This window comes from Capsicum annuum, chromosome 2, assembly GCF_002878395.1.
Source record: "Capsicum annuum cultivar UCD-10X-F1 chromosome 2, UCD10Xv1.1, whole genome shotgun sequence".
In the NCBI taxonomy this organism is placed as follows: Eukaryota; Viridiplantae; Streptophyta; class Magnoliopsida; order Solanales; family Solanaceae; genus Capsicum; species Capsicum annuum.
Window position 1 is genome coordinate 104,424,460 of NC_061112.1, and position 25,103 is coordinate 104,449,562.

At 36.0% G+C, this 25,103-nt stretch overlaps 1 pseudogene; it reads right to left on the reverse strand.

Annotated features, from left to right (window-relative positions):
- Positions 1 to 13,706: 13,706 nt before the first annotated feature.
- On the reverse strand, positions 13,707 to 16,125 carry LOC107857930 (annotated as a pseudogene).
- Between the last annotated feature and the right edge of the window lie 8,978 nt (positions 16,126 to 25,103).

Below are 25,103 nucleotides of genomic sequence, written 5' to 3' on the forward strand. Positions count from 1 at the left end.
TCTGATACCAAGCTTGTCACGACCCGAGCTGAGGCCCTGGCCATGACAGGCATCCCGAACTATTGAGGCCCGAGAAAACCCTATAACAGCCCAACCCTCTAGTGATATACCCAGTATCCTTCCTATTTTTTGCCGATGTGGGACTCTTTATACTAATTTGAGGTGTTAAAATTTTGTCTACAGAAGGGATCCAACGAGTGCTTCAAGAGAAGGAAGTGTTAGCCCATAAATGCCAACAACTTCAGAAAACTCTTGTGGGTAAGCACAATCAACTTTACACTGCAAAAGTTCTAGTCATTCAAGCCTCCGAGATCGAGACCATAAAGGCCATAAACTTTCCTTAGTACAGGAAGAAATGGATAAATATTGTTACAAATCTAGTCATGATATGAGAATAATCACGGATATAGCCTTAAGAGAATGTGTATTGGATCCAAGACTTGGTGTGTTCAATTGAAGATCCAAAGAGTATCTAATTATGCACCCAAAATAGTCCAAACACTACACTTGGGCTACACTTGATGGGCGCCCATCACTTAAGGGTCTTTTGGTCATTTTTAGCTCCCATTTTTAATAACTATATAAGTAACATGTTAGGTTTCATTACTTAGATTTTGGATGATGTTGTAAGTCTTGAAACACAAATAACACAAGTCCTCTCCCTTTGGAGGCATAAAACCAAAACTAGGACAAGATCTAGTGTGGAATCACTAATGATTTTATGATTGCTTGGAAACGTTGGCGCTAGAGAGGTGGACTCCAATCTTGTGTCACGTAAGAGATAGGTGAATCATTGTGTGTATTGTTAAAGGTACTAGAGTGGAATAGGCTCTCGGGTTTTTAAGATTATACCTTCGTGTAGTCTATCTACCTATCCCTTTTCTTTTATTGTAATCTTGTAGTAGTTGTGTTCTTGTAACCGTTTCTATTTTGTGTTAGTAAAACCGTGTGTTGTTCTTATATTGTTGTTATCATCTCGCTTCATGTTTTTCTTGTTGTTTTGTTGCCGTTTTGGTGTTAAAATACACCTTGTATCTTGCAATCTTTGTGTTGTTATTGTTGGCTGAAAGTTGATCTCAAAGGGTTCTCGAATTCGCTCTAACTTTGCGGACTGTTTTTACGTTATTTTGTGCCTTCCGTGGTTTTTAGTGTATCATTTGGTATCAAATCATGGCTTGATCTTGTTCCCACAAGATTAATCTTGGGATTGAGAGTTGAAAAATTAAAAAAAAGTGTGGAAAACTGGAAAATTCAGAAAAAAATAGCGATCTGTCCATTGTTGTTGTCTTGGCCGAAATTGTTGTCTTGTGGTGTTCTTGGCCGCTATTTGTTCTTGATTCTAGGTCTATAAGTCTTTTACTTGTCTTGTGTGTTTGTAGTGTTAGTTTTGTTCTTCCCTAACACTTTGAGTCGATCTAGTTTGAGCCTTGTTGTGACATTGTTGTTGTGAACCAAAAGTGGTCGTGAGTTGATGTTGTTGTTCTTGGCCGTGTGGAATTGTTGTGGATTTGGTTGGATATTGTTTGGTATTTTTGTTGCTATTGAAAGGTTTTTGTAGAGTTCTTTTTGTTCATCACAACCTTCAACTATTGTCAAACAGAAAAACACAACACAAAGAAGACTTGGCCGTTTGGTTGGTGATTTGTTGTGACGGATTGGTTCTTGGTTGTGTGGATATTGTTGTTGTTCTTAGTGGATTTTGTTGTTGTTCTTGATAATCTTCACCACCCTTCACATCTTTTTGAACATAAAGTGTCTATTAGATCTAAATAGGTGAAGGACCTAGTTGTAGGACTTGTTGGTGAAAGGACTAAGATCACATCCATTAAAGACTTGTCAACCACTTTTCCATGTTTCAAGGAATTTGTTTTGTGGGAATAGTACAAGTCAAGTCAAGACTTTTTGTTGAAAATTTGAAAGAGTTCCAAGACTTGTAGTCTTCCCTCCAATAACCAAACTTCACCATTTCAAATTGTAAAGTGATCAAGACTTCAAATTGGTGGATAAAATGGCACCAAGACTGTGACCAATAGTGTGCTACCACGTCATCACTTTTACTGTTCACGTAACATATTTTGAGCTCAAATTTTGATCTTCTAGCTTTAATTGTTGTTTTCTTGGTTTCGTTTGTTGATTCCAATACTAAGTTGCAAGGTAGTGACCATTTACTAGATTGTAAATTAGTTTTGAATCCATTCTTCGTGTTAACTTTCCTTTGTATGTTTTAATTCTTTTGAGTCATTTTAATACGTCCTTGTGCTTTTCTTAGGAGTCATTATCAATGTTGGATTCACCTCTCAACACCTCTCGGCGTACAAGCAAGCTTGCAATACTTGTGAGATTGAGTGTGAGGGATCCGAGAGTTGAGAAATAAAAAGAGAGAGTGGGGATATTTTTGTACATCTAACGTGTTTTCTCTTTTGTAAGTAACTCCTTGGCCATAATGGAAACCGTTATGGCCCAACTTGATGCTATTGCACGAGAAATGGCTAAGGCAAATACGGGTCTTGAAAAATTAGGCTCGGATATGCCTACTATACTTGAGAGGTTGGATCGAGTGGAGAGTCGAAGAAACTCTCGTGTTTCTACTTCTGAAACTTTACTCCCAACAATCAATCCTACAAGACCACCACCAAATGACATAGACATATCCCAAGCGACCACATGTCCTTAAACCCGAGACCTAAATAGGTCAAGCCCCCCTTCATTCGAGCAAGTCCAACAAGAAGGACTTGGAAGTCAATTTCCTACCATCCAAGTTCCACAACCGAAGATCCACATTACCAAATCTGTCCTGTCAATCGAAACTCCACTTCACCAAAGATGACATGTCCATGTAGAGAAGAATGGTCGAAAGAAACATGAAGGAAATAGATATAATGCGTGTATGATGATAGGAGACTTGTTTCGAATGAGATTGAAGACAAGGCTCAAGATGGAGAGGAAACCGAGGTTCAAAATGAAGATGTAGGCCAAGACTTGTTGTTATTGTGCCCTCGGGTTCTTCATGTTTTGTGGACTTTTTTTGACTTATTTTTTTTTTTGTGACTTGTTTGCGGATTGTTTTGAGTAGGTTTCCTTTGAAGTGACCAATTGAACAAAGTGAAGCCATGAAATTGAGGACAACTTCCTCTCAAGATGGAGAGGATGATACTAGAATAATCACGGATATATCCTTAAGAGAGTGCGTGTTGGATCCAAGACTTGGTGTGTTCAATTGAAGATCCAAAGAGTACCTAATTATGCACCCAAAATAGTCCAAACACTACACTTGGGCTACACTTGATGGGCGCCCATCACTTAAGGGTCTTTTGGTCATTTTTAGCTCCCATTTTGTAATAACTATATAAGTAACATGTTAGAGTTTCATTACTTAAATTTTGGATGATGTTGTAAGTCTTGAAACACAAAGAACACAAGTCCTCTCCCTTTGGAGGCACAAAACCGAAACTAGGACAAGATCTAGTATGGAATCACTAGTGATTTAGTGATTGCTTGGAAACGCTGGCGCTAGAGAGGTGGACTCCAATCTTGTGTCACGTAAGAGATGGGTGAATCGTTGTGTGTATTGTTAAAGGTCCTAGAGTGGAATAGGCTCTTGGGTTTTTAAAATTATACCATCGTGTAGTCTATCTATCTATCTCTTTTCTTTTACTGTAATCTTGTAGTGGTTGTGTTCTTGTAACCGTTTCTATTTTGGGTTAGTAAAACCGTGTGTTGTTCTTATATTGTTGTTATCATCTCTTGTCATCTTGTTCTTGTTGTGTTGTTGCTGTTTTGGCGTTAAAATACACCTTGTATCTTGCAATCTTTGTGTTGTTATTGTTGGCCGAAAGTTGATCTCAAAGGGTTCTCGGATTTGCTCTAACTTTGTGGACTGTTTTTGTGTTATTTTGTGTCTTCTGTAGTTTTTAGTGTATCAGGTCATCTACCCGCGGAGGTGGCCAAACTGAAAAGAAAAAAATTGGCCATGCAATGATTCTTAAAGCCAGGATACCGAGAGTCTATGATATAATTTTTGAAATGATTCTGCTATCAGGCAAGCCAAAGCATGTACAATATTATATTGTTTTGGTAAAATGCATTCTTTCATCGATATGGACATCTTTATAAGAGATTGAAATGAAATAGTGACTTATAGTTGTGTCTGATTTGCCATCGTTGGTGGCCAACCGATTCACTATTACAAGGAAAAGGACCAAAAGAAAATGTTAAAAGGGTTTTTGTATATGATTCCCATTCTGATGTTTAGTCAATGTCTTTATATGATTGGGTATTATCACGCGGTCCCTAGTTTTGTGTTGCTTCTGGAATCGATCTTCAAGATGGTCCTTTTTGAAAAAAAAATTCAAGCCACCTTCACTGGTGGTGGGTTTAGGATCAGAGTACCTTCATTAGGGACTCGACTCCAAAAGGGGGTATCTTGTCAAGATACTTCACTCAAGATCTAAAGTCATTCATTGAGAGACTACAACAGATCCATCTACTACTACATGACTCGACATAAACGTGCCAAAAAAGTAGTGATCTTAAATATGTCATGTGAAAAGTTGGAATTAATGAATATGAAATCAATTACAATACATGTGAATAAATTACATTTGAAAGTGCGGAGTGATTGTACTGAGGATAGTGATTTTGTTCTATGTGGAGGAGCTACAGAAAATTAATGTTCAACACTGTTCTTCATATTCCCTTATTCTGCTTAATTTGGTTCAAGGTATTAGCATGGCAGCAAATAGAAAGCTGAGCCATAGGATCAAACTAGCATGAGAAATAAAGAGCAAAGAAAAATAAAATGAGAAGGAAAGAGAGCAAAGACAAAACAAACATCTAACTTAAAGCACTTTTTTCCTATTAGGGTAAAAGGACATAATATTACAGAATACAGGAATAACTATGGACCACACATAAGTAGAAACTTCAGATAGTCAATTTGAGGTGTACAAGGAAGAAATGACATAATGAACAAATTAAATTTTGGTAGTGAATTGCACAACCACAAACAAAGCTCTCATGAATTTTATATAACACAAGATAAGGATAAAATCATATTACTTTCTCGACAAAGAAAGTGAAGAGTTTCTTAAGATGACCAACAATTGTCTGCTTAAATTTGGATGGAATCCACAACCATGCCAATAATGTGAGGCTTTAAGACTTTCTAAGGATGAGTGTATCCATCTTCATTGTGTTTATATGTAACATCCACAAGCCGAGCAAGATTGAGAATACGAGATAAAAACTCTGTTATATGGCGTGGACAAAGAATATATGATGCATTGTTTGTCATCATCAAAAATGGGGAAATTATTGGAAAGTAGAAGAACATGTTTGTAGTTTTGATGATTGACAAATAAGAACCTGGTTAAAAAATAACTAATCCCACCACACATATTAGGAACCTGGTCTCGAAAATTGCAGTAATCAGCAAACAGTAAAATAAAGTGCGACACCAATTTACCGTGGAAAACTCCTTGCTCAAGGGAGTAAAAAACCACGACCTAGTGTAAGATTTCACCACCAATCTCCACTAATTTCAAAGAGCTTTATTCAAAATTACAACTCCGTAATCCTAGAACCTAACTCTTAACTCACAACTCAACAGTTTACTACAACTGTTCAACTCACTGTATGAGCACTCCAAGAAGTCAAACCTGTTTCTTGTCACAGTGTCTCACAAACAAAAAGTCAAACCTACTTCTTGTTACAACACCCCATGAATAAAAAGTCAAACTCGTTTCTTATTACTCACACTCACAACATTCAATAATAAAAAAGATTACAACTCAAAATCTATCCTATTACAGACTCAAAACTCATCAATTTACTCCAACTGATGAACTCAACAAAAACTACTAACTCTAGCCTTAAACTTCTCAAACTTCAGCATTCAGTAATGCAAACTCGAATAGAAACTGTGAACCAGGTTTTGTTTTGCTGTGATGAAGTCCTGCTATTTTTGCTTCGATGTCTATTGCTCTCAAGATGATATATTTCGTGGATATGCATGTCACTAACCAAGCCGAGGCCCTGGCCATGACGAGCATCCCAAACCATGAAGGCCCGGGTGCGCTTCTCTATCTAGCAATCCTGCACTACGTCCATATAATGTAAAGAATGCGTAAAAGTTTATCATACGGAAACATGGTTGATAATATAATTCAAAAGAGCAATTCAAAATGAAATCCATAAACTTCTAAAAGCATCTAACATCAGTCTGTGAAATCTCTAATACATCAAAATCGATATCTTGTCTAAAACTGAGACAAGGCCCCAGTAGGACCATAAACCAAAATGAAATAACAAAGTTTCATCAACCTGTCCTTCTAGAATAGAGAAGGCTCACTGACTGCAAGTATCATACACTCTAATATACTGCTTAGCGGGACCCCGTGACTATGCCTCAGACCTGAAATATAGGGATCAATACAGATGTACTGGTACGCAGAACAATCTAAAAACAAAATACATTTATATGCAACATAGGTGAACGAATTTTAAAAGATACATATTACCTTAAAACTGTTGAAAACATATGGGCATAATCTGATTCTTTCAAGACACATACTGCAAATCACGACTCTACTCTTACTTTTTACTTCTGAGCTAGATGGTACACCTTGCAACTCTGTTATTCCAAGGGCTATATGGAAACCTTCCTTGACTCGGTGGCTAAGCCCCCAACCCAAGTTTAATGCCAAGTTTGGAGTATCAGCTTATCTACTATGCCACAGGGTAGTCCTCAGCGTAAAATTCTCCTTTTGGGTAATATAAACCAGTGTTGGCAAATCACGATTTCGAGCAATGAGTCATCTGAATCATGCCTTCTTCAGGTAACCATCTAACTCTCTTAAGCCCAATTTTAGATTCTTTAGAATATATCTTCTTTAAAAATTTGTTTCTTTCTTAATATCTTTGGGCACATCAAAATAGGGTATCATCATACCCTGACTTGCAAGTCATGTCACAACATCTCTATTGCCCTTATATTATTTCCAAAAGATGTTTATTGACCACCCAAAATCTCTACTATTTGAATAAAATTTCATATTTAGAAACAATTGAAAAACCAAACCATTCTCAATGCTTATTCTAAGGTGGTCGCCCTTTTTAATTACTTTTAAGCCATTCTAAATAGGAATAATGATCATCATAAAACAAGTAAATAACTCTTCCATTATCTCATGAAAATAGTTCAAAGTATACATAACAGGCTCAAACATTTAACAACTTGTGTAACCCATTCTCAACATCTAAAATCAATACAATTTCATAGTAAAAGAGGGAATTACACATCCCATGCTCTCATTTAAGTTTACAATCTAATCATCATCAGGGTCACATGAAAACAATTCAAGTTTAGGATTTCATACCGTAATTTTTGCAACACTTTATCATGATGTAATAATTTTAACACAAGTTTATCAATGATCTTGAAACAATTTCGTATATACATATATATATCCTTTAAAATAAATTTAAAAATCAAAAATCAATGCCCATGGGGTTTAGGATAGTCCCAAGTATCTTAGATTACTTAGTTTAAAGAATAAAACCCGAATCTTGATTTGTTTCTTGGAAACTTTGACCTAAGAGCTTGATTCTTGATCCTTGGGGCTCTAGGGTTTTCTTGAAGTGGAAAAAGAGAATAATGATGTAACAATGCTCTTTGGGGGCTCAAATCTTGTGTTTTGGATGGTTTTGGGGTGAGATAAATAACCTAATTGCCCCCAGTTGCGCGGATTCAGAAGTTTAAAAATAAGAGGTAAAATGGAGTGTGTGTCACATGCTTTGGAGCACCAAAATAGAGCGTGCATTGTATGCTCTATCTCACTCCACCACAAGGATGAAATGGAGTGTACGCCGCATGCTTATCGCACACAGCTACTAGTTCTGACAAAAATAATCATAACTTTTCGCTCGGGTATCGGATTAAGGAAAAATTGGTATCATTGGAAAGCTGACTCAATTATCTACAATTTGGTGGGTATTTAGCTGAAAAATTATACGTGTATCAAAATTTATACACATTCAAAGTAGACCCTTGTAATATCAAAAATAAAGATTTAGCTGAATCAAAGGTTCTTTGCTCAACTTCTCTCTAAGTGATTCCTATGAAAATTTTTCACCTTGAAAGCACTTCTAACATGAGGATTAGATCATGACACTTATTCTCACTTGAAAATAATTTTTATTAGAGCTTACACACGTAGGAACAACAGTTCAATTTCTAGTTCAAAAATGTGGGGTGTTACAATGCAATAGGTGCGACTCTCAATGATCTTCATGCCATATATATATGTTGGAGATTTTTCATACCCTAGAATATCACGGAATGGGAATCCTTCTCCAAATGGAACATGGTTTCCTATAAGGGATTATGTAATTCCTTTTCTTATAAGGAGATTGTATCATATAAGGAAACTTTAACTCCTCTTTAGACTCTACATCTTCTTATTATTTATTTTCTTATTTGCACTTTATTTCTTTCCTTCTTTTCTCCTTTGTGCATTTTCTTCTTTATTTCGTGGCTCCAATCTTCCTTATTTTTGCTTGATTTTCTTGTGTATTCACGCCATCTGTTCTGGGACCTGGTTCACACCTATTCTAAAACCTAGTTCACATGATATAGCATATAAAAGACAACAAGTAGTAAACCATATTCTTATTTATCAATCATCAAAACTACAATCATGTTCTGCTTTCCAATAATTTTCCCCTTTTTTATGATACAAACAATGCATCATATATTCTTTGTCCACGCCATATAATTTCCCCCTTTTAGCATCATTGAAAATCAAAAACCAAAGAACTCAATGAACATACAATGAGTGTAATATCATTTTAACTCATGGACACATGGGCAACACTATTCAGCACACACTTGTTGACAATAAGGTAAGTCAATCTGAGGATATTAACCATCTTACATACACAATCAAGATATGCAGAGAAGAAACACAATGAAGTAGACATAGACCAATTTAATCCCTTAGGACCCCAATCAAATCCTATCATATCATGAGTATGAGACAAAACATAAGCACCATAAGAAAAATTGGAGGCAAAGGGACTCGAGGATATGCACTAGGAAGAGAAGTACTAAGGCTGAGAAAGAGGAGGTGGAATGCTTTTCCATACCATTGTGCACTTTCTTTTTTCTTTTGGCATTTTCTTTTTCACAATAGTTCATGCTAAGCATAGATGGGGTCCACCTTTAGCTTTAAGTAAACTGTGTATTTGCAAGATGTAGGTGAAACAACAATTGAGTGATCGGACCCTTTTATTTTTATTTTTATTTTTTTAGAACCTGATTCAAATGCACAGAGATCTTACTCCTTCAGGTACTATTATCAAATAACTTCTTCTTGATGAAGTTCAAACCCGGATTGTGGAAGAATATATATGGTTAAGAAACTCATCAGACTTAGTGCAATAATGATGGATTTAGTAACAATAAGGGAACTGATCATAGTTTCTTTCTAAGAAGGTTGTTCCCCCCAAGAATAGTTAGTTACACTTGAGAGGTGAGGCCATAATTTGGGATTTATGAAACTGGTTCAAATGAATGAGGTGGTTAAGACAATGAAGAAAGTAAAGAAAATGGACTATGTTCTCCTTAATTGGATCTAGGGTAATTTTAAGACTGAGATCCTCTATATCAAAGTGGATTGGGATTGAAGTATGTTAAATATTAAAAAGGAAAAAGGAGTATTCTTGGTGCTTTTCTTGGAAGAAATGGCTTTTTAAGAATGAATCAGGTTCATCAGTGCTCAAATTTTACACATACTCAAGAAATACATGCATCAAAAGGGATGGTACATATCTAACTATAAATAAGGAACCAGGCTCCGCTTTTACGAGCTCCTCTTCAATTTCTTGATGCAATTAGTACGAAAGCAGGCCATTGCCAAAGATGTGTTTGGGGTGTGTACCTGTAATAGTATGAGACTGAGTTATTAGATATATATTATATGTCCAATCAAGCATAAAATTGTTCATTTACTAGCCAATTATTAAGGAAGCCAAGATGATGTGTCAATGTTTCTTGATAAGATCAAGCTCTAGGCAAAGAGAAATCAGGTTCACATTGTGTTGAACCCTTTAATCATCTAACAGTTCCCCTTCTTTTTTGTTCACCATACATATTCTCAACATTTGTTCCCCTGTCTCATGCACCTCCTCACTGATATGAGGATCACCATAAACTGTGGATTTGATCATTTTCAGAAACTACTTAGGAACCAGGTTTTGCTGATATTGACCATTCACAATCATCACAATCATCTCAAGCAATAAAAAATCCTTCATTTTCAATATACTCTTCAAGATCACGATCATCAAGATTGTCATTCATAAGATCAATTTTATTCATCATCTTTCTACAAATTTGCATGAACCAACTTCCTATTGCATAGTTTTCCCAATTGTTGTGAGCGAACCTTTAGTATTGAAACTAGAACATTCTAACATTATTATTGATTTTGAGCACTTTTAGCATTGCTTTACTGAATTGGGTGTTGGGTAACTTATGAAACAAGACTTTTATTACTCTTTCATTTTGAACCGGGTTTCAGAAATTGAGTTTATTTTATGCATCTAAAAGATGCTTAGCAAATTATGTTTCAATCTTTTTTGTCCCTTTCCAAAGACTACCTTGTAACCTTGGAAATACATGAGTGAGAGAAAACTTTCTTGTATTTCCATCATGTGTCTGTAGCATGCATCATTCAACTATCATGATTTATATTTTCCTTTCACCTTCACCTAAAACATTAGTTAAAGATTAGTCTTGGGTACCCAAATTAACTTGGGCCCCTTCTTATGAGTAAAAGGATGAATAAGATCTCTTCTAGACCAAAAAGGTAAATACGATAACTATATTTTTAAGTATTTGCAAGGTAAGGACCTGATTTTTTTTTAACAAAATTAAAATGATTTATTTGATAAAAATCAGGTCCCTTTTTGACAAAATTAATATTTTTATGATTTGCCCAAATTTGACCTTGACATTGATTTATAAGATGGCCTTTTTTTTCACAGTGAGTACAAAACTTTAGTCCAAATGAGGACTTGTGCTTTTCAGGTTTAAAATCAATCCCATGTCTAGTGGTGGTTTGACTATCCTGAATTTGAGTTAATTTTGTTGAGGGCCTGGTCCACTTTCTATTGTGTTCTAACTTATCTTTAGTCCTTGCAAGATTTTCCTGTATCAACCTGTTCTTTTCAGTAATCTCTTTAAGATTTATAGTCAATTTCTTGATGTTATCTTCCAAGGATTGTTGAAAGGTGGTTGCTTGGATTTTTCCTTAAGAAGAAAATTTCTATAAAGAGTTTCTTAAGGAACAATTTTCTTCATCAAGAGTTTGATAGTCCATTCTTAAAGATGCATAATCACTCATAAGCTGATTCGTGTCTAAACAAACAGAATAATAGGCATTAATAAGAACATAAGACAAATTTTTAAGTTTTTTCTTAGAAAAGTTTTCTAGTTCAGGTTTATGATCAAGAAAACATACCTCAGATTCTCCTTGTTCAGTGTCATTTTCTGAGTCTGAACTTTCCATGTGTGATAGTATGGCCTTCTTGCAACATTCTTCCTATTGTTCACCATCTGAATCAGCAATTGCAAGAAGTGCTAAGTGTCCTCATCATCATATTCCACCATAGCCAGTAGTGATCGATTTTGTGGTTCTTCATCTTCAAATTCATCAGAAGAGTTTTCCATTTTAGTAAGAACCCTTTTAACAACAACATCAGCTTCACGTTTTGTCATCATTCTATGCAATGGAAAAACCAGGTCCTTCTTTTTTGTTACATTTTTCTTGATTATCTTTCTTGTGCTCCACCATCCATAAAGGTAAAAATTTGATGAAGTGTTCAGGACTGCCACATTTGTGACACACTTGATCAGGATTCTCTATTTCATAATTTTTTGGAACCTGGTTCATGTTTTGTGAATTCAGGATCTTCCTCAACATCTTTTGAAATCTCCTAGTCATGAGTGCCAAATTTTCAGGTTCAAAATCTACCTTTCAGTAGCTTTTAGAAACAAATTATTTTTTTGTGTGACCCTAATAATTTCACGTTCTTGATTTTTCTTAAGCTCATACGTTTTCAAGTTTCTGATGAGCTCATCCATGGTTAATGTGTCCAAGTTATGAGCCTCAGAGATAGCTTCAACCTTACATTCCCATGACTCCGGCAATACACTAAGCAATTTTCGGACAGCCTTACTATTGGGAACAACTTTACCTAGAGAGTAGATCGCATTAATGATTGATATAAACCTGGTATGCATCTCCTGAATAGTTTATCCTTCCTTCATCCTAAATAATTCATATTTTTTGTTTAGTACATCAATCTTAGACTTCTTCACTTGACTAGTGCCTTTATGAGCAGTTTGCAACGTATCCCTATTTTCCTTAGCGGTGGAACAAGAGGATATCCTATTTTACTCATTGGGACTAATGCCACATATTAGAATTTTTTTTGCCTTTGCATTGTTTTAAACATTGATCTTGTCATTATCATCAAATTCCAATCTCCCTTTAGGAACTCGTGTCTTCCCATCTTAACCAAGCTTGGTTGGAATTGTTGGTCCATCCAACACAATGTTCAAGAGATCATGATCCTCTCCAATAGTGAAGTCTATCATTCTATTCTTCCACCACCCATAATATTGTCCGTTAAAGAGGGGTGGTCTAATTTGCGAAGCACTTTCCTGAGATATTGGTGGGGTAGCCATATGATCATTTTCAAGGTGTTATCCTTTAATTGAAAAGACCTGGATCTGATACCAACTGTCAAAAATTAACTAATCCCATCACACGTATTAGGAACCTGGTCTCGAAAATTGCAGTAATCAGCAAACAATAAAATAAAGTGCAACACAAATTTACCGTGGAAAACTCCTTGCTTAAGAGAGTATAAAACCATGACCTACACTGTGTAGGATTTCACCACCGATCTTCATTAATTTCAATGAGCTTTGTTCAAGATTACAACCTCATAATCCTAGAACCTAACTCTTAACTCACAACTTAATAGTTTACTACAACTGTTCAACTCACTATATGAGCACTCTAAGAAGTCAAACATACTTCTTGTTACAGCGCCTCACAAATAAGAAGTCAAATCCATTTCTTGTTAAAACACCCCACGAATAAGAAGTCAAACCCACTTCTTATTACTCACACTCACAACCTTCAATAATAGAAAAGAATACAACTCAAAATCTATCCAATTATAGACTCAAAACTCGTCAATTTACTCCAACTGATGAACTCAATAAAGACTACTAACTCTAGCCATAAACTTCTCAAACTTCAGCATTCAGTAATGCAAACTGAAATAGAAATTGTGGACCAGGTTTCTATTTTGCTGTGATGAAGTCATGTAGTTTTTGCTTCGATGGCTATTGCTCTCAAGATGATATATTTTGTGGATATGCAATAGGTGCGACTCTCAATGATCTTCATGTCATATATATATATGTTGGAGATTTTTCATACCCTAGAATATCACGGATTGGGACTCCTCCAAATGGAACATAGTTTCCTATAAGGAATTATGTGATTCCTTTTCTTATAAGGAGATTGTATCATATAAGGAAACTTTGACTCCTCTTTAGACTCTACATCTTATTGTTATTTCTTTCCTTCTTTGCTCTTTATTTATTTCCTTCTTTTTTCCTTTGTGCATTTTCTTCTTTATTTTATGGCTCCAATCTTCCTTATATTTGCTTGATTTCCTTGTGGATTCACGCCACCTTTTCTGGGACCTGATTCACACCTGTTCTGGAACCTGGTTCACATAATATAGCATACAAAAGACAACAAGTAGTAAACCAGGCTCTTATTTGTCAATCATTAAAGCTACAAACATGTTATTCTACTTTCCAACAAACTCCATAGCAATAGGAGCGGGTCTAAGAATTCCTTCATTAATATCTTTCCATCCTGCCTCACCCATTTCTTGAAATTTAGCCATTGCCTCTTTTTTTGATACATTGTAATCTCTCATGTAGCACTCAATTCCTGTTGAAAGTTGTCCCTATTTTTCTCAACCTGCAAATGCAGTTAGATTAGGAGTTACCTTAAATCTTGTTTCTTCAATTGTGGACGCAACATTCTATTTGTTCAAATATCCTTTAATGTAATAAATTTATAAGATATGACTCGAATTCTCATACCTTGTATGTGGCTATGTCGTCAATAACTAGGCATATTGCCACACAACCTTCAAGAATTTTCATATTTTTAGACAGCCACTCAAATTCTTTTTCCTTAGCATACGTCATGCCCAAATACGATGTTGTGGCAAGGAAGTAGTAAGTGGTAGTTACAACTGCATTGCGTAGGCATTCAGAAGCAGGTGGCATATGTCCTTCAATAAACCATTTTGCCTCAATATTATAACTTTTTACCAATTCTTTCATCTGTAAACACCAAGTATATGCTAGAAAATTGTAACTGAATTGCTTCTAGTTTATATTCACAAAAAGAAGGAAAAAGCAAAGTTAGAAATGTATTTAAGGAAGAAAGTAAATGATAGTTAGATAGTTGAGACGCACTTTTTCTTTTGCATCATAAACAACATGAGATCTTCCATCACTAGACATTTCCTTCTCATAGTCCTCATAAAGATCTAGAAGAGCTTTATAACTGATTTTCATGTAATCAGACAATAAATTTCCTTAATATCCCATCTGTAAGGTTAAAAAGCAAAGGTAAATTTATACATTTTAAAATAGCATAAATACAATGAGCAATAACTCGTTTTAATCTTTTCATGATTTTCACTTTTAAGGTATATCTGAGTAAGTGAATTGATCAATCGAAGTTCATACCTTTGTATGACATCTGTGTATGTGGCTAGTTCATCAGTTGTACCATAAACATCGTAGGTGTCATCAACAATTGAAATCATTGCTATGGTCTTAACGAGCATGACACGAGCTTGAGAATATTAAGGCTCATAATATACTCCTAATGCCCAAAAGTAGCATTCAACTACTCTATCTCTAGCATATGGAAGTGTGTTAATGAAATTCAAATTGTTCCACCACCTGCAGCATAATAAATTAATATCAGTACTTGCTAAATGATCAATCAAAATTTTTATATATTCTCACCTTGATACTTCAGCAAGTTCTTGTTTGTGCAACATTTGGAGCAAGTTGTAATCCAATTTGGCAAATTGAAGTAACACATCATTCTTTGTTTCCTGCTTGTCGTAGATTGATGAGATGAAAAATCGAATCTCAATTTGAGGAATACCTTTGTCCAAAGATTGCTCAAGGGAATACATCACTTGATCCTTAAGAGGAGAGTTCAAATATAAAGTTGCAGACTCAAGATGAGTAGTGGAGAAAGCGAGTGCATCTTCTAGGATGTCTTCACCATGAATCTTTACATGTGAAGCTTCGTACAAGCTTAACAATCCTAAGACATCACTAGCATGAGACTCCTCGAATTTGCCTTTTCCATCTAGGAATTTGTTGAATATTTTTTATTTGCAAGGAAGAATACACAAATTAGCCTTCCTATCAAATAAATAATACATATGATATTACATCAACATTGAATTTGAACTTAAAGACGAACTTACTAATAGAGATGTTGTAACCATGTTGCCTGAGCAATCAAAATTGAAGAGCACAAGTGCATAAATCATTATTGTCATCGCCCTCAAAGTCATAATTTTCTTTGTAAATATGATTCAAGATGTCATCAATTTCTTTGTCAAAGTGGTAGGCTATCCCAAGGCATTCAATAAAATCAACCAAATTCTATTTGTCAGTCATTTCCAATCCGATATCTAACAACATACTCCTGGTTTGTTCCTTCAACACTTCAATCTCTCGAGCATATTTTTGTGCAACCTAAAAATATATTGAAAAAAAACAACAAAAATCAAACTACATTGTCCAATAAAAGTAAAGAACTAAGAAGAAACTATGAAGAAAAAATAACAAATATTAATTACTTACATGATTATTGATGGAGATCGAAAGGAAACTATCTCCCCATAGACTTGGAGAGAAGTTGGCGATGGGACAAATGATCTCTGCTTCTTTGATTGGTTCACAACATTATTTCCAACAACAGCTGAGGCCATTGTTGCAACAAAGAATAAGAATGTTTTTGGTTCTTCTAAGTTAGAATGAAAAAAGCTCTCAAGTTGATGAGATAAATGGTAGGCAGTGAAATAGTATTTATAGTGGTGAGAGACCATACTTGGAAATTGTTTCCTAAAAAATAGAATGAGCTTCCATATATTAATCTTTTCCCATCATTTGCCTCACTTGACATTGTGAAATTTTATTTTTGGGTCAAAAGGACAACTATTCATTAATCATTCAACAGGGAGGGGTGGGATGTTCACAAGATGTGGATTAGTATTTGGGCCACTAGTTTGGCCTTGCAAATAGATATTACAATTTTTTGATTTTCTAGCAAAAATAGTTCCTTCACTATTTGCTTAAAAGCTTCCAATGCATATAGCGGTGGAACTGCCAAAGTTTGTAGGTTTGTTGTTGTTGGACCCCCTCTTCATTCCTTATCTAGGTTGTCTACTACTCTATTGTTCTCTCTCCATATGTGGTTGGGATATGGAATATTCAGCTTGCTTAGTAATGACCTGCATTCAAAGATGATGGTACTAAATATGGCATGATCTTTAGAGAACATGTTAACCGCCTCTTGGGCATCTGTTTCGATTTGCAGAGGGTAGAGGTGGTATGTTTCAGCAATTCGAAGACCTTCTAGAATGGCCAGGAGTTTAGCTCTAAGGGGGATGTATTTATGATTGATTTCGAGAAGCCCAGGATCCAAGCACCTAGGTGGTTTCTAAACACACCACCTAGTCTTCCTGCACTGTTATTCTTACTATAAACTCCATCAGTATTCAGTATTTAGCTTGTTGATCCTATCTTGTGGGGTTTCCCACTTAAGGTAGATGGAGTGGGATAGACTGGAATATTTCCCAGTTCTATTGGTCAAAAATAAAAACTCAGTAGCTAGATGGATGGCTTGGTTGGTCTCTATAAGGTCTTTTTTTTTGTTAAAGAGGTTATTATTCCTCTTAATCCAAATGCTCCAAAGGGAAAAAGAGATGATTCCATCCCAGCTCAACCATTGGTTGAAGGCCATATTTTTTATACTGGTCCATGTGGTCATCCAGTAATCAGTGTGGAGAACATTGGAATTAAAGTAATGGATGCTAGAGCTCTTGCTGGCTAGGTTTGACTAAAAGAAGGATGCAATGGGGCATTGGAAGAAGATGTGATCTATGGTTTCCTCCTGGTCACCACAGAAATTACACTGGGAGGTGATGGTAACCCCAATGTGGTGGAGGTAGGCATTGGTGGGAAGTCTCTTGTGATGGAGAAGCTAGATAAAGGATTTTATTTTATTTGGGACATCCAATTTATAAATCCATCCAAAGAAGGGGTTCCCTTGGCCTAGGGCTTGGTGTTTTTTGTCCCTAACCACCTGGTACACAATTTTCATGAAAAACAAGCCATTCCCAGTGTATACCAGTAAAGCCTATCCTCAAGAAGGTTGTTCTGGGTGATGAAAGAGTTATGGATGTTTTTAGGGAAAGGTCCCGGGGGAGAGTAAAGGAGAGTGCATCCAGGTTCCAAGAGCTATTTGAGATGATGTCTTTCACTTTGAGCAGGTCTTCACCTAGGTTTAGAGGACTTGTATATGGCTTCTGATGGAATCATGGTTGGGTAACCATTTATAATGAAATAGGTTTATTCTATTTCCCTTTATGGATGGTCCATATAATTTTTTGTTACATATGGACCATCCCTCTCTGATGCATTTCCCGATTTTGGAGGAGTATCTCTTCTTAGGTTCTCTAGACATTGGTCCACCGTATTTGTGGTAGGGCATTCTAGACCAAAGAGCTTGGGGGTTATGATACATCCTCCAAGCCAAGTTAGCCAGCATGGCTTTGTTCTTTAGCTTTCTTTTTCAATGCCTGTCACACCCCTTTTTAACCAAAAAACGATAGATTTAAGTTTGAAAGGATTTTTAATATTAAGGTCACGAAAATGAAATTTGTTTCAAAAAATATTCATTTTACAATTAACTCAAAGTCGCCACTTGGCATAATCGGGTGTGACAAGTCACTTTTGAAAATCCTTTTTCAAAATTACTTTTGACTCTTTAAAACCGGTTTGTGAATAGAGATTCCGGCTAAGGAATTTCGTTGATCGAGGGGAAGGTGTTAGGCACCCCTCGATCCCGTGCTTCAACCACGATCGTTCTGTAGAGTATATTAGCTAGTATGACACTATGAAATGTATAAATCAATAAAACACACAAAACAAGCAAACAAACCAAACCAAACCAAACCAAAACAAGTCCAAAAAAATAATGTCCAGTCCAATTATTACAGTCCGAAACAAAAGATACTGAAATAAACCTATACTAACCTATATTAACCATGAACTATGCTCTACCGGACATCTCGGGCCTTGGTCACAAACTTTCTTCGCATACAAGATACTTCATGGCATTTCCCGGTGAATAAATACAAATGGCCTCAGGGAATTCCCTGGCGAAATGAATACATTTTCCAAATACAATAAAGACAAACCATTCCACCAAATATTTCAAAAATTCCACAATCCACAAGTTCTAAATTTGTCTACCTAACCTACCGTCTGCCTATTAATTCTCGACCTAAAGTATGATATTATCGAGTTCGACCCAATCAACGTCAATTTTAAATCAAACAATAAATCATTGGTGCAAAAAGGCAATTACATTTATTTTATCAATTTTTCATTTCCACCCCCAGATTTTATTCAAAACACAAACGGAATATCATTCCACCATGCAATCCATAATCACAAAAATCAAACACCGAATCAAAACAAACAATAATTCACACCATCATTCACATAAAAATACAAAATTATGAAAAAAAAAATGAAAAATGGACCTCAAATTTATTTTGACTCCAAATTGTTGATGCCGCCAACGGAACAAAACCAAATTCAAAACTCGATCCAGCGAACTCAACACAAACCCGCCAACTAGATCCAAATCCCAAAATATGAACTAACACCCAAGTCGATCCGACTGACCCTTTCTATTTTTCATTAAAATTGAACCAAAATCATGAACCAACAAGAAATCACACCAGATTTCGTGCACAACATCCGTGTTTCACTTATTTTTTGATGGATTCTGTCAGAATCGGACTGAAATGGGTCACATTTAGTCAATTTGGTTGGATTGGACTTGGATTAACTATCTTTGTATCATTAGAGCTCTGGTGAGCTCCAGCAGTAACCAAAAATAAAGAAGAAAGGACGGTTGTAGCAATTTCTCTCTCGTTTCTTATTATCTCCCGACTTCCCTCACGGTTCTCTCTCGATCTCCCTCCCTGTTCTCTTTTGATCACCCTTCTTTCTCTATTCAATCTCTCTATAGAGTGTATGTCGTGTATATGTGTATGTATCTTTGTGTGTGTGAATCAACGTGTGTATATTCTTGTTAATCCATGGAAAAATGGAAATTTTTGTATGTGTTTTACTGTGAGATTATGTGTTTCTGGAATTTTTTATAAAAGATGATGGAAAAAAACCCTCATATATTGTGATTATGTGCCTATATAGCTGTGTATGGAGTGAATGTAATTTAAGTGAGCCTTGTGTGGTATTGTGTGGGGCCCATGAGTATTGTGTGATGAGAGTGTAAGGCATGTGTTAATTGCATGTATTCAATGGAAAATGAGGAGTGATGTGTGAGATGGCATGAGGTTTTGGTGTATATCGTGTGGGTAGAAGAGGGTATGGGGTAGGGGGTGTGAGATGGGAAAAATAGTTAGGGTGGGTGGTGAATTTATTGAGGGTTTGTTAGGATAAGATGGTTATGGATTTGTTTATTTGGATTTTAGTATGAAGGATTATCATACAATTGAGGGTGCATGGTAAGATGGGGTATATGGGTAAAAATACACTCTCGGGAGGGACAAAATTACGTGTCTACATCATGCCCCTCTTTAGGGGTAAACACAAAGTGTTTTCAGACAAAGAGGTAGACGAGACAGAATTTTGACCCGACCATTATTCGACGAGAGGAAAAGAAAGATAGAGTACCACCGAGTCTTAATTTAGGACATCCTACCTACCCAAGTTATGATGAAATCAAGTCATAGGTATCTCAAAAGAGTTGGAAGGAGAGAGATTATACCGAGTTGGAGATTCGAGTAAGGTCTCATCGAGGTTTCGATCTGTGGCTCTGTTATTACATCAAAAACAAAAATTACAAGTTAAAAGATAACAGAAATTATAAAAGTCCTATCTATGCAACTTCTTATGGACTCTTGACTTGAGTTTCTGATGCTTTCAAAATTAACAAAAGATCTGATCTTCTTTGGGTTGAACTTAAGAATAGATTCTTTCTCCATACAAAATTTGATATTAGGGATGAACTCACAAATTGACCATGTTCTGTCGGTGGTGTTTCTGAACCTTGATCCTCAATTTGAAAATCGTCACCCTATTCTTCAGGTGAGCTCCTGACTTGAAATTTCTTCACCTTCTTTCTTGACTTTTAATTTCATCACCCTGTACTTCAACCGGTCTCCTAACTTGCTATTTTTTAATCTTTGGATTTTCAATTTCATCACCTTGTTCCTCAGACGGGCTCCCGACTTGTAATTTTCTCACTTTATTGACTTTCAATTGCTTCACATTGTTGATTGACTTTCAATCTCTTAACCTTATTGCTTGACTTTCATTTTCATCACCCTGTTCTTCAGGCGAGCTCCTGACTTGCAATTTCCTCACTCTGTTCTCCGGACGAGCTCTCGACTTTCAATTTCATCACCCTATTCATCGGGCGGGCTCCCGACTTGTAATTTCTTCACTCTGTTCTTAGGGAGAGCTCCCAACTTACAGTTTCATTAGCATGTTCTTTAGGCGGGCTCCTAACTTAAAATTTCCTAACTCTGTTCTCCGAGCGAGCTCCCGACTTTCGATTTTATCACCCTATTATTTGGGCGAGCTCCTAAGTTACAATTTCTTCACTCTGTTCTCCGGACATGCTATTGACTTTCAATTTCATCATCTTATTCTTTGGGTGGGCTCCCGAGTTGTAATTTTTTCACTCTATTCTCTGGGCGAGCTTTCGACTTGCAATTTCATCACCCTATTCTTCAGGTGGGCTCGAAAGTTCTAATTTCTTCACTCTATTCTCCGAGCGAGCCCCCGACTTGTAGTTTCATCACCCTGTTCTTCAGGCGGGCTCCTCACTTATAATTTCCTCACTTTGTTCTTCGGGCGAGCTCCTGACTTTCAATTTCATCACCATATTCTTCGGGCAGGCTCTAGAGTTGTAATTTATTCACTCTATTCTCTGAGCAAGCTCCCAACTTTCAATTTCATCACCCTATTCTTTGGGCGGACTCCCGAGTTGCAATTTTGTACTCTGTTCTCCGGGTGAGCTCCCGACTTGCAATTTCATCACCTTGTTCTTCAAGCGAGCTCCTGACTTGCTATTTTATTACCCTGTTCTTCAGGCGGACTCCTGACTTGTAATTTTATCACTCTGTTCTTTAAGCAGGCTCTTAATTTTCAATTTCATCACCCTGTTCTTCAGGCGGGCTCCCGATTTTCAATTTTATCACCATGTTCTTAAGGCAGGCTCCTGACTTTCCATTTCATCACCCTATTGTTCAGGGGGGGGCCTGACTTTCAATTTTATCACCCTATTCTTTAAGCGGGCTCCTAACTTGCTATTTCATCACTCTGTTCTCCAGGAGGGCTCCTAAAAGCAAAATCAAAACTAGAACAAAAATTATCCCACACAAAGATTATGATAAAGAAAGATTCCATTTTCAAGAAAAATAAAGTCTTATTTTGTAGGAAGGTCCTAAAGTGAAGTTCCAAATAATAGGAATTAAATTTTCTTTTTTCCCCAGTTTATCATCAAAATCTTTTGCAGGTGTCAAACTCAATCATAACTACTTGCAACAGTGCATAATGCAAAGATGAATCAAGATTCTGATCAACAAATGCATTTTTTGAGGGTAAAATTGAATGACTGAGACCAACAAGTCCCCCTCTTAAGTGTGAAAGTGAAAGATTCTTACTAAAAGTGCATCCTTCAGAATTAATGGTTTAAATTAAGATGTGCACCTCCTAGAGAATGTGTCTCTTAAGGGTATAAGATGATGAGTTTTACCATAATTGGGATTACCAAAATTGTATAGCAACCCTGCTTTTGCATTTGCAGAAATGAGAAATTGCACCTCTGGATATTTACGCTTTGAAGCCGTTGATTAGAAGGTAGCAATTATTCCTGTTTCATACAAAGAAAACTTATGAGTTTAAAACAGGGTGGCTGGTTTGTGGCTTTAGCCTTTGTGGCAATCTCTCTTGCCCTCGTCACATTTAACCTTGCTTCCAACTATTAGCATATGTCATTGACTTATTCCATTATTGACCCAAACTCATATTATTAAGAATGACTCTAAAACAAACATAGTATCTCCACTTTGCCATGTTTCTCAGATAAACCCTTTGAACTTTGGTATTTCCCTGAGTTCCCAGACTTGTCTTTTGACAAAACTTTCTGAATGCCTTATTTCGGCTCACAATCATGTCTCTTTCATGTGCTGGCTTTTTGTCTTGCTTTGTACAATTGAAGAAGTTGGTAGCAAGTTTTGAAATCTTTTCTCACTTATTTTGACATGGACTTAACTCAAAGACAAGAAAAAAATGACAATGATTTTTTATTTGGATAACTGACTCAAGAAAATAAAATAAAAATAAAGAAGACAATGAATGTCCCCATTTTAAACAAAGAAACGAAAAATTTATCTAAAAATGACAGTCAACTCTAATGATTATGCCATGTATTTTGGATTAAGTTGTCTAATCTTTCCATCCAAACTTTATACCAATTTTTGAGTTAATGACCCTAAAATTGAGGTGCTTCCATACACCAATTGCACTCAAAGACTTCAGTCGGCTAGTGACACCTTGAAGGATTTTCACCAACAAGCCTCTCTCATTTTTTTTCTCTCAGCTCACATTACCATGATGTTTATGAGTGTTTTCCCCAATGAGGCACTCTTATTTTCATTTATCTTAACTTGTTATTGCCTTATGGTGCCTATAAAGGTTTTCACCAATTATAATCTCTCATTTTTATTTCTCTCAACTTACCATCATGTTACGGTGCCCATGAGGGTTTTCACCGATAAGACTCTCATTTTTCTCTCCTAATTCTTTATGTTGAGGAAGACAGGTAGTTTCCAAAATGCATCATCATATGCATTGCATGCTTAGCCTTAACATCCTCAAAGATTGATCTGAAGGTCTTTCTTTGGTTGTAACTTAGCTTTTGGATCAGGTTAGAAGAAAGGATGGCATGAGACCTAAACGACACTTAATGTGGGGTGGGACTTACAACTTCTAGAATTGACTCAAACAATGAAGATTAACTCATGCCCCAGTTTCTTTTGACCGGATAATTCTAAATTATTTATTTGGTTGGACCGAGCCCAGAGTAGGGCAGCCTACGTATCTCACCCCTGAGAGAGGAGAATCAGGTCACACGTAGTTTCGATAACTTATTTTTTTTCTTGATTCTGATTTTTTTTTTTATTGACTCTTTTTTTCTCTTTGGGACCTTTCCTGATTAAAATTATTCTTGACACTCTTCTCTTTCTTTCTTTGTGACACACTATTTCTTTTTCTTTTCCTCTTTTTTTATTTTTGTTTACTATTATTTTACTCAATACTTCTTTTTTAAAAATAAAAATTGTTGACTCTATCTTGATTCCAAAAGAGGGGCATGAAAGAAAATAGAACTAAAGCTCAAATGGGGTAAACAGAGGATGACACAATGTTTGGATAGCAGAATGAAATGCCTTCGGCATATCAATCCTTGAAAATGCAAGTACGTAACAATGTAATATGAAAGTGGGAGAGAGATCATTTATGACACTTTTTGACGGCATTAACTAAAATTGAGCATGTGTGTAACTACTTCTTATGCACTTTTCCAACATACAACTCCTCCCTTTGTTGTACATTCCTCACATCGAATGACTCATCTCTTTGTGGAGCTAATTTTCTTTCTGTTCCTTTTGATATAGGATCACGCATCCACTATTGGACCTAATTGAGCAATGTTTTTCAATTAATGACCAAGTTATTCTTGTGATTCTCAAAACAATTACCTTAATTTTCAAAGAAGGCTTCAACTTGTCACCAAATGTCTCAGCACTCTACCTATTTTCTCAAATTTTAGCCCTATGATTCAATGTTCATGGTCAAATTGGATTTTAAGATCTAGCTGAAAATTTGGCCAGCACATCATATCACTAGAGCCAACATACAATGTACTATGCAAAGAAAACAAACAAACAACACATATTTAAAACACAAAGGGAAAGGGACACTCCATTTAGTTGAAATAAAAGATAGAAGGGTTTGAATATAAACGACAAAGGGACAAAATAAGATAGATCCCGAACTAGAATCCTAAAATAATTCAAATAACAGAAAAGAAAAGAAAATAAACAACCAGACCTCTTTCTAGTAGGGAGAGGAGTGACTTCTCAATTGCTGAGCCTGACACCTTAACTACTGGTTTGCATATCGGCATGACTAGAGCTTCCACTATTGTCAGACATATTCTCTACAACAAATTAGTTCTGGATCTCCATGCTTAACTTATTTCTTCCCACGTATTTTGCATTATTATGCATTGATGAAGCATTTTATGTGACCTTTGTAGTGCCAATATTTTGCACTACAATCATTTTTTCTTGAATCATCCTTTCTATTTCTTTTTTCAAAGCACTACAATATTCAATATTGTGATCCTGAACATCAGAATGATATTCACATCGTACATAAGGATTAAAATTTCTTGAATGTGGATTAGGAGTACACCCAAGGAAAGGAGTGATCATGCACAACTCTCTCAATCTCTAGAATAACCTAGCATACGACTCCCCAATTGGTGTAAAATTGTCCTTTGACTTTCTCTACTTCACAAAATCTAGTCTCGGTTAAAACGTGGACTTAGAAGTTCCTTGATAAATATGTGGGGGTT